Raw genomic sequence first — 11,026 nt, 5'->3', positions numbered from 1 at the left:
ATGTTTGGTGGCGGTGCCTGACTGCCTACCGCTAGGATCTCGTGGCGGCAGGCTGATTGTGCTATGGTAGTAGAATAACATTCGCGTGCCAATTGTTGACTTCCCCTGACACATCCTGTGCCATTGGGTGTGGGGAACTTCATGAGCAGCATGTACCCGGCGATGATGCACTTGAGTTTGTTGAGCGCTGGCCGGCCAATGATGGCGTTGTATGAACTGAAGCAATCGACAACTATGAACTCCGTATGTATTTCAGCCATACATGGACTAGTACCAATAACGAGTCGCATATAGTTAGAGCCCAGCGGTTGCGTGACGTCACCGGAGAAGCTGAGCAGTGGTTCATGATCTTGGAGTAATTTTCTATTCCGCTTAAGGTCGTTGTAACAACCACTGAATATAACGTTGACAGCGGAACCGCTATCAACCAGGATTCTTCCCACTGACATTTTGCCTAGAATAGCGTCGATCAAGAAGGGATCGTCATGGGGCAGATGTACTCCTCGTTCCTCCTCCTCTGAGAAGGTAATGGGCTCCCAACCAGACCTTGGGAGTTTGGCGGATCTTTTGTAGCGGATGTTGCAGACTTCCTTTGGGTGATTAGCTCATGCGTAACTCTTTCTAGCTCTGTGAGACATGCTGGTGATTGGAGCACCTCCGTCGATTGTGTTGATGCGGCCCATGGGCTCAATATCGGCGATCACAGGTGGCGGTTGGCGCACCTTGAACTGCTCCAGCTTGCCGTCCTGGTACAAGGTCTCAATGGCCGTTTTGAGGGCGTTGCAGCTGTTGGTATTGTGACCGCTGTCCTCGTGGTATTTGCACCACCTGCCAGTGTTCCTTGGCTTTCCTGTTTTTGGGTATTTTCCCGGGGGCGGCGGTGGGATCTGGTCCTTGCACTGATTGTATATTTCTTCATGCGAAGCCGTGAGGACTGTAAATACTGCATACCGCTGGGAAGACTTCGTATGTTTGTTGCGGTTGTCCCCATGGGATGGGCGGTTTCCCTTGTAGTGCTGATCCTTTTGCCGCTTGTTTTGGTGCTGACCCTGCTGCCACTCCCTCTTCTTGTCGGTTGGCGGTGTGGAGGTTTTATTAGCGGTCCTCTACTGACTGGAGGAGGGCTGTGTCGACTTTGCCAATGCCGCCGGTGGCAGTGGGGTCTCTCCATATGTGATGAATTCTGCTTGGGCATGAATGACCGCCTCACTCATGAGGTGGTCATATACCGCATTTGGATGATTGTAGTTGAGGTGATAGAGAAATGGCCCTTTGAGGAGTCCCTGCTTAAAAGCCGCCGAAGCCATTGTTTAATCAAGATCACGGCACTGAGATGCTGCCGGTCGCCACCTTGTGACAAACGCCTTCAGTGTCTCCTCCGTACCCTGCTTGACGTTGAACATTTGACTTGTGTTGTAGTGCCCGGCGGACAGTAGGATGAACCGGGAAAGGAAAGCGTGCGACAATGCCTGGAATGAGTCAATGGATCCCGGCGGGCATTCGAAGAACCAATTCATTGCCTCATTGTCCAGCGTTTCGCTGAACAAGTGGCACAGGGTGGCGTCATCGAATCCCTTGTTGTTGGTGACTTTCTTGAAGGTGTCCATATGGACGAAGGGATTAGTCTTACCGCTGTAATGTGACATTTTAGGGGTCTTTGCATACGCCGGTCTGACGGCCAGCAAAATTGCAATGGTAAATGGTCCTGGCCTGGCCGCGAAAAGTGGGTTTGAAGCTGGTGCCGGGGTGCCTGATTCCGCCAGGAGTAACCGTTGTTCCAACTGAGCGGTTGCATCGCCGGCGGGTTCTCGCCGGGTACTCCCCTGAACTGATCCTCGCCTGGGAACGGGTGGGTTTCCTTCTGTTCTCGTCCTAGGTCTCGAGCGGTGGGTGTGCAGTGATGACTCCGCCTCCTGTTCCAACATTAGCTGGGGTGCAGGGGGTGGTCCCATTCCAGCTAGCTCTGGTGGGTGCAGCGGGACTTGCATGTGTACGACCGGTGCTGGTACCAATGCCCCCGTGACGGGTCGGCTATGCCTGGTGCTTCGTGACTGCTCACTTCGTGCCGGGTTGGCAGTTGCCTCCAGCGTTTTCTTTAGCTCATCGAAGCGGGACACAAGCGTGGCCACCTGCCTCTAGGCTTCGGCCTTTTCCTTGCGTTCCTGTTCACGCTCCCTGTTTGCTTTGTGAAGATCCACCAGTGCCAGCTCATATAGGGAGGCGAGGTCTTGGCCTGGCGGGCGGCTGCTACTTGGGTTTGTCTCACCGCCGGGGTTGACCGGGTTGGTGAACAACGCTGGGGTTGACGCTTACCGCTGGGTTGGTGGGTTGGGGAATGGCGGATTGATCTGCCTGCTCTTCAGCGTTTCCCTCGCTGTCATTAGTCATGGTGATTGTGGCGGGATGACCTCTTGTTCAAGGCTTCCCACAGACGGCGCCAATGTTAATGCTCAAGTCTGGCGGTAGCCGATTCCTTGCTTAACGCGGGTTCGGTGGGCGGACCGCTACTCCTAGGATTAGGTGATTCCTGTTCGCTGCAACACGATAGACAGGGCGTCAGAGGGAGACCGCGTTGGGCGGTCTTCACTTCTCCGATGCCTAAGTCAGTCACTGTATATGCGCAGCATAACAATAAATGAGTAGTAATTGCGTAATTAATGAGGAGAGAGGAGAGAACCTTTTATAGTTGAGGAAGAGGTTGATCTTCCTCTTGTTTCCGATGTGGGACTGATATGCTTCGATTCCCAGCGTCTGGAGCTTCTGATGCTATCTTGACGCGGCGCGTCAGCGGTGATCTGGGGGCGGTCCAGGGCTTAAGCGGTAACCTGCCTGGCCGTGCCTTCGCAGGTCATCCCCTTGGTGGGAGTCGGTACCTCTGGCGGTACAATAAGCGTGGCTCATTATAGCTAATTATGCTCGTTCTGGCACATGTAGGTACATTTCTCTATTATTTTAATTGAAAATTATGTAAATTAATAGAGTAAATTTTCTGTTAATGTGAAGATAGATGACAAAATATAATTGGTGGAACATAATAGGGATATACAAGTTAGGGACAGGTTTTTTTTTTTTTTTGGCAAAAGATGTCAACTCATTATATAGATTCAGCAAGCAGTACAAAAACGAACACCCATATGGGGTCGACAGAAAGAATCGTTTCTCAGAGTACCCTGAGACTCATAATCCAAACAAGAACAAGAACCCAATATACCCCCAGTACACCCACCTTTTAGACAATTCAAGCACCTTTATTCCAAACAAAGATCAGTAACCTCTGAAGCAAGAATAAAAAAAACCTCAGATATTATGATCTTTGTGACCTAAAAAATTTAAATGCTTAGCATAGACCCATCATTTTTTTTTTGAAAAAGAATGAAGGCCCAAAGCTAAAGTGAAAAATAAAAACTTAGAGACTCTGTGAGCCGAAAACAACCAAACCCACAGAGAACCCAAGATCTATAAGGGAAACCAAAAAGCCCAGATTTGAAAAACCCTAGCAGACACCCCCAACTAAGGCCAGACCCAAGAGAGCCACTCAACACAAACCCTAGGGAAGCTGTCGCCACCTTGGTCGCTGCATCCAACACCTTTAGGACGAGAGCCGCCACTCCATCCTCCTAAATCTGTCGAAGCATGCTAAAACATGTCTCAATAGTCATCAACATTGCGACCGTCATGGGAAGGACACCACGACCAGCCCATATCACCTAAAGCTCTGTCACCAACAACGGAGAAAACCCGACCCAAAATACCTAAATCTGACCAGTCTCCACCTTCAACTTTTGGCATCCAATCATCTCTAGGTGCCGACAACCATACTGCCCCAAGAATCCAATCTTCTCCAAGCATCCCAACCTGAGTGTGATACCCCAGAAATTCATATTTTATTTTCCGAGGATTTTTCGGAATCTGATTTGTGGTTATTGGACGGTTTCGTGGCTCGTGGATGGAGCGGAAGTGTTTCGGATGAATTTTAATTCGGAAAATATGACTTTAGGGGTGGCGCAATGGTTGACTTTTGATACGTTGAGATTCTCTGAAAACTTCCTTCAAGAAAGTTGTAGAGAGCGTTGATACGAGTTCGGGGACATGTGGAACGCGTCAATCGGAGTTCGTATGGGAAAGTTATGACTTTCGGAAGAAGTTTCTATTTTGGTATAAATAGGAATTTTCCGAAATTATTTTCATAATTTTCCGGAAACTATCATTATCTCTCGATCGACGCCTTCACTATCTGAGTTTTTCGTCTGACCTGACCCGAACCCGGCCGACCCGACCCGATTTTTCCAGTGGTGAAATCTTCCAGATTAGCTCGTCACGGCCGTCTGCTCCTCCCTCTGGTGTCCTCTAGCAGCGATTGTCCTTCACGGCTGTGCTGCAAGGAGGCAAAGTTTGAGGATTTACGACCCGACTAGAAATCCTTGTTCTGGTGACGGCACGGCTTCAAGCTTCCTTCTTTGGGTTCATGGGAGCCTTTTGGATCGATCTATGGTGTTTGTTTGGATCGATTTACGTGGAAATCGGTTCAACTCGGATTGAGCAAAAATTCAAAGCTTGTGAGGTAGTTTTCGACCCTTTATGCTTGTTTTCTGACTTCGAGCTAGTTATGAAAATTCACAAGCATGCTTAGATGAACATTTTTGATGTTGGGAGTTTTGGGAAATAATGAGTTTTGGTCCCGGCGGTGCACCACCGCCTGTGGCGGCGTTCCGGTGGTGTTCTGGCCATCTAGGGGACTGTTTCTGGTATTATATATGATCTACTCATTGATACGAGCGTTTCGATATATAATATGCAAATTTTGGAGTTCGAATGGATTTGTTATGATTTTTACCATTTCATATCGGTGAATTTATTCGATCCATGAGGATCCGAGCGTTCGATCGACTTGTGGTTTGGAAATATCGATTGTAGAAGTATTCTAGAGACACTGGGTGATCTCGGATGTGGTTTCACCTCAATTGACGTCACTTTGGGAATTTTGGTTCAATTTAGGGTTTTGAACGTTATTCCTTCTGTTTCATTAATTGAATCAAGGCTGTACTTTCCTTAGGTACTTGACGAAGTATTCTTGGACAGGTAGTTGGTGGTTAGACTGTTTTGTTCTGTATTGAAGACGCAACAGGAGTTTCGAGGTGAGTAATCTCACAAGGTTCATTAATGAACGGAATACCCTTATTGTTTTGAGAGTTATTTATTAACTACAAACTATAGTTGGTATTAGTAGACATTCCTGAGCGGATGACTACGTATATATATATTAACGTGAAATATATATGTATTTGTGGGTTTTGTGGATTTATGAAAACAATATGCATGAAATGATGCTTTTTATTGTTTTGGGTTGTGGCTTTGGAAAACAAATGATTGTGGAATTGTTGATTCGATTTGTTTTGAAAAGCGTTGAGATTTCAGAAAAGTATTGAGATTTGGGTATGAAAACAATATGCATGAAATGATGCTTTTTATTGTTTTGTGTTTCGGCTTTTTGGAAAACAATGATTATGGAAATGTTGATTTTGAATTGTTTTGAAAAGCGTTGAGATTTGTGTAACATTTTGAGTCCTGTGCGACTTCTTAAATGTTTTGCTCCAAGGACTGAGAAGTCCGAGGAACAAAGGTCTATGACCTTGGGCAGAATATCAGGTAATCACATCTTTGGCCGGACCGGTGGTTACGTTTCAGTTAGAGCTCTAATCTGTCTGCCATATAGGTGATTCATGAGGTAACGGGAACTGGTTATTGATAACTCATGACATTACGTGTTTTTAGGGAACAAGGTGTGAGTTGCTTCCTTATTAACAGTTTTTAAGGGGACAAGGTGCAAGTTGTTTTCCTTATTAATGATTTGATAGAAATCAAGGAGTGAGTTGCTTTCTATGTTTTATTGATAGAATTCAAGTGTGTGTTATTTTCTATGGTACGATTTTGGTACAATTGATAGAAATCAAGGAGTGAGTTGCTTTCTATGTTTTATTGATAGAATTCAAGTGTGAGTTGTTTTCTATGGTACGATTTTGGTACATATGATAGAAATCAAGGAGTGAGTTTCTTTCTATGTTTTATTGATAGAATTCAAGTGTGAGTTGTTTTCTATGGTACGATTTTGGTACATTTGATAGAAATCAAGGAGTGAGTTGCTTTCTATGTTTTATTGATAGAATTCAAGTGTGGGTTGTTTTCTATGGTATGATTTTGGTACAATTGATAGGAACCAAGGAGTGAGTTGTTTTCTATGTTTCGTTTTAAAAGGAAACAAGGTGTGAGTTGCTTTCTTTTATTCTGATTTGAAAGGAAATTAAAGTGTGAGTTATTCTCCCTTATTTCGTGTTTTAAGGAATCAAAGCGTGAGTTGTTTTTCTTATTTCTGGTGTGCGTTGTGTTAACTGTTTTGAGTTACTCATATGGGCTTGCAAAAGCTTACCGGGTTTGTTGTGCGACAACCCGGTACACTATTCAAACGGTGCAGGGGTTAATCCTGCAGGCTAGGATAATCGGGGTTGAAGCTGAGGTAGCGCCTTTGCAGCTTTACGGTCAGAAGCCATTTTTGTAACTTTCCCGTTGATAAGGACTTCCGTTGTAGTAAACTCTGAGGAGCATTTACATTTTATTTTGTTGTTGACAATTTAATTCGTAAGCTTATATAATATATAACTATTTGGAGTGAGTGTATATTAATTTTTGAGGGTTTAGGGCATCAATATGTACTTGGTTTGAAGGGAAAAAGTTTCCAATGTATTTTGTATTGATGGCTGAACAATCACGCATGTATAATTATGGGATTATATATCGATTTTTATTTTATGTTTAAAAATCAGGGGCGTGACAGTTTGGTATCAGAGCGTAAGGTACATATTTGGTGATAATCAGTACTCCTCGAGTGATGACCCGTCTGCAGAGGATCCCCATCTGATGCTCTTCAGTATTGATATAATCATCAGGTATGTAGGAGTGTTAGTTGTGGGTTAGAAGGAAGAACCGTTAGAGCATTAGTTTGCTCTGTTAGTGAAGTTGTGAACTTAAGTGTAGGAGTTTGGGTAACTTCTATGAGTTAAAGACTTTTGAGGAATGGGAGCCTTTAGTTTTAACTCGAGATTTATATAGGGGATAGGATTGTATCTTCTGACGTAGTGAGGTGGTTGATTTAGTCATGTTGTTTGACTTATACTTGTAGTTGGAAGTTGTACATGTATTAATCATAGGTTGTTATGATCCTTAGGTGATGGATTCACAAGAAAGCCGAGCTAGGGGTCGAGGTAGACCTAGAGGTATTGGTAGAGCTCAAGGTAGGGGCAGGATCTCCCCTGTTGAAGAGATATTTGAGAATGAGGTTGAGACATCGAATGTTGAGCTGCCTGTTCCACCTGTTGTGGAGGTTGCGAATGTTGTAGATCCCACTCGTTTGTCGAAGTTGTCAAAGGAGATTTCGAGGCTGGGAGGAGTTCCATTCCAGGCAGGTATGGATCACATGTTGGCAGATCAATGGATCGAGAACATGAAGACTTACTTCGAGATGGTCGTTTGCGACGACATTGAGAAGAGAAAGATTGCTGCGTTTATGCTCCAAGGCAATGCTCGTCTGGTGGAGCGGCGCACAGAGAGTTATGGATGTGTCCACCATGACCTGGGATGAGTTTGTAGAACTGTTCAGGAAGAAGTACTTTTCGCCTTCAGCGAGGGAGTAGTTGGAAAGGGAACCAGCAGAGGCAACTGCCTCAGGGGTAGGCAAGGGTGTTTGCTATTGGTTAGCAGAATACCGGGGAAGAAGGTACCTTATCTATTTCTACTTGGGTTGCTATAGTGATGTGTGGTAGTTGCATACTTCTTTCTGTGTGTTGTGTTGTGATAGGTTTTGCCTGTTGGCTATAGTTAGACCTATGAGTGTGGCATGTAGTGTGATGCATCCTTCATTGTTGTGGTAGTAGGGGATCTATACCACTTTGATTTTGATTGCAATGACAGGTGATGATTTATGTGTGGGGTAGGTGGGGCTAAACCTTAGATTGATTTTATGTCCCAGGATGGGTAGACACTTATTGAGCTTTGATGCATAGGCTTTGGTTGATTTGAATGACGGCTTCATTTTCAATTCTTGTAACGTAAGGGTTACATTATCGATGAGTGATCCATATAATGTAAGGACATGACTCTGGAGTCTTAGGTAGTTGTGCATGGTGCTGTAGTTTTGCAGAATTGTTGTTGCATTGTTATGTGTTTGAAATAGGTGAGATGTTTAGGTTACCTTTAAGTGGAATGGTTGACAGAACCCGACCCAAGTTCCACCCCGAAACCCGGATACGAGACTGTGGGGCCCACTTTAAGTGAAACCCTACCGAAAAATCGGCAGAACCTCCCCTAAAATAGGCTACCCAAATAATCACAAAACCTGGACATGATTAAAATTTAAACTTCTACCCAAACACACATTACAATATTTACATTTCAAGCGTATATGTTACATTCAGAAGGTACGAATTCCATCACAACCTCAGTATGATAAACATCAACTCAAACAAAAGCATTCTCCAAATTTAAAAGGGTTATCAGAGCAACACTAATAGCTAAGCCGATATCAAACAAGGTAGGTCAAGTAATAACCTATGGACAAAACGGAAGCGCCAATTCCAAAGCCTCCAGTTCCTGGACGCGATCTCGGCCAATATGAAATCTGGGCAATTGAAAGCGAAGGGCCCAGGGGGAAACATATAAAATCCATTAGAGTGAGTGGACAAAACTGAAACAAAATATGAAACAATAAATGGAATGCTTCCCCATTTCTCTTTTCAACAAAACCAACATGCAGCGAGATTCCACACTATTTCCAACTCAATCCTTTTTCAAGAAAACTCATTTGATGATTAGGAAGGACTGCTTCCTAATCATCTCACGCCATCTGGGAGGGACTGCCACCCAGATGACTCATCGGAAGGGACTGCCAACCCGGAATAGGAGGCGGTGGGTAGATGGGACTGCCAACTAGCCACATGCAGGTAGTTAGAAGGGACTGCCAACTAACTACCTCATGTCATCTGGAAGGGACTGCCAACCAGGTGACTCATCGGATGGGACTGCCAACCGGGCTGTAGTCTGGAAGGGACTGCCAACCAAACTATTACCTAGAAGGGACTGCCAACTAGGTAAGATACGCATGTGCCAAAGATAGCCTCCTTGTCAACTGCTTTCTTTTTAAATCCTTTTCTTTCCACAAAATCACATATACTCAAATAGTATTCCACTAAAAACTTAATACCATGCTGCATGCTTTATTTAAATAAAATAAAAGTCCACTCACAGATGAGTCTCGCAGCTAACCCTGCTGTCTGCCTGTATCCTCCTCACTCGAGGGCTCAGCACGTCCTGTAGTAATTGACAGGATAAAGTTAACCTCAATAAGGAAGTAATCTAATAGACAGAGCTTAATCCTTTGGAAAAATAATACTCACTACCCATAATTCCTCTAACAATCAAATTCTCCAATTTTAGAATTTCCTTTAACCTTCACAAGGATCGCTCAACAACTTGGCCAATTTAATTCCAACTCCTGAACTATACTTAACCACCATATTATAAAATTATCCCTTTCAAAATTTCCAAATTCATTCTTCAATTTCTCCACCAACAATTAGCCAACAAGGTTACAACAAAACATTTTCTTCCAAAATTCCAATTTCTCTTTTGACATTCGAAACCCAATTTACTTCTCCAACCTCTCAACAATCTCAACTCAACACTAAAAATATGACAACAAGTTCTCAACCCAAGATTAAAATCTTGACACCCTTAGAACCACAACCAACATCAAAACTCCAAGGAAACTCACTATCCAACAACCTTAAATCTAACACAAAATTCATAGATTAAATCTAACAGTTCCTATACCTGCAACAACAACCAAATTCAAGTAGAAATGTCTGGAAAAATCAAACAAGAACCCAAGAATTCGACAGTTACTGTTCATGGTACTGTTCACAGTCTCAAACACCTTCAAATCTTCCTCCACCGATCAAAATGAGCTGCAACAAGGTTAAGAACACGTTCAGCACTTCCCCAACAACCAAAACCCCCAAAGAATCCGGCCGGAAATCGCCGGAAACCGTAGATCAAAGCAAAAACCAATTTTTCCCATTTCTGGAAATTTCCTCTTCAAATCTCAAAAACCAAAGCTACCCAAGTCAGAAATCTTACCTTAGATGCAAGAGGAGGAAGAGAAGATCCTCTAATGGCCGGTGGCGGTGGTTTCACCGGAAAAAGGGGTTCCGGTTTGTAGAAAAGAGAAAGAAAAGAAAGAAGAGAAAAAGAAAGAAGGAAGAAGGAAAAAGGGGAGGGGAGGGGGGGGGCTGGAATCGGGTTTCCCGATTTCTCTCTCTTCCTTTTCTGTTTTTGTTTTCTCCTTTCCACAATTAGAAACTCACCTAAAAAAAAAATCCACGCTGTGAATAGTACTTTCTATTTTTGATCATAACTTTTCCGTAGAAACTCCGATTTAAACAAACTACGTGTCCACGAACTCGATTTTACGTATTCTACAACATTCTCAAAGAAATTTCCTAATTTACCAGACTAAAGAAAAGTCACTTTTCGGTCAACCACGGTAAAAAGTAACTAGTAAAAACTTTACGGTACAGGGCATAACAATGGTAGGATGCATTAGAATTGCGATATTAGGTAAGGTACCTATATCGATTGTTGAGCTAGACGCATGTTGTACCTTGGGTTGTGGAGATTTGATGTTTAGGTCAGCCTTATCTCCAAGATTTTATGTGGTGCGGCATATTTTAATTGGTCTATGCCGATGATGAAGTTTACGATGGATCTAGTGTGGTTGAAGTAAAAGATGTGGCGATCATTGTTAGTGTTTGGATTGTTTTCTGTATGTATTACAAAGAAACTTTGATCAGGGATAATTGACTAGTTCAATACCCTGTGGAGGCTTCGGAATGAGTGCTTTTCTTGTAGGGGAATAAGAATTGGATTTTTGGGGATGAGTTTATTCGTACTTGTTGGTTTTGTACGTTTAAATTTCAGG

At 43.6% G+C, this 11,026-nt stretch overlaps 1 long non-coding RNA gene across 1 annotated transcript; it reads right to left on the bottom strand.

The window, feature by feature from the left end:
- Nucleotides 1–8,417: 8,417 nt before the first annotated feature.
- On the bottom strand, nt 8,418–9,915 carry LOC121052509. The gene is made up of 3 exons (XR_005809272.1): nt 9,880–9,915; nt 9,293–9,357; nt 8,418–8,668 (listed from the first exon to the last, which is right to left on the bottom strand). It is a non-coding gene; the product is annotated as an uncharacterized LOC121052509 (long non-coding RNA).
- Nucleotides 9,916–11,026: the final 1,111 nt, after the last annotated feature.

This window comes from Rosa chinensis, chromosome 4, assembly GCF_002994745.2.
Source record: "Rosa chinensis cultivar Old Blush chromosome 4, RchiOBHm-V2, whole genome shotgun sequence".
Lineage (NCBI taxonomy): Eukaryota > Viridiplantae > Streptophyta > Magnoliopsida > Rosales > Rosaceae > Rosa > Rosa chinensis.
The sequence above is the reverse complement of the archived record's forward strand: the minus strand, read 5'-3'. Positions and strand labels throughout refer to the sequence as shown.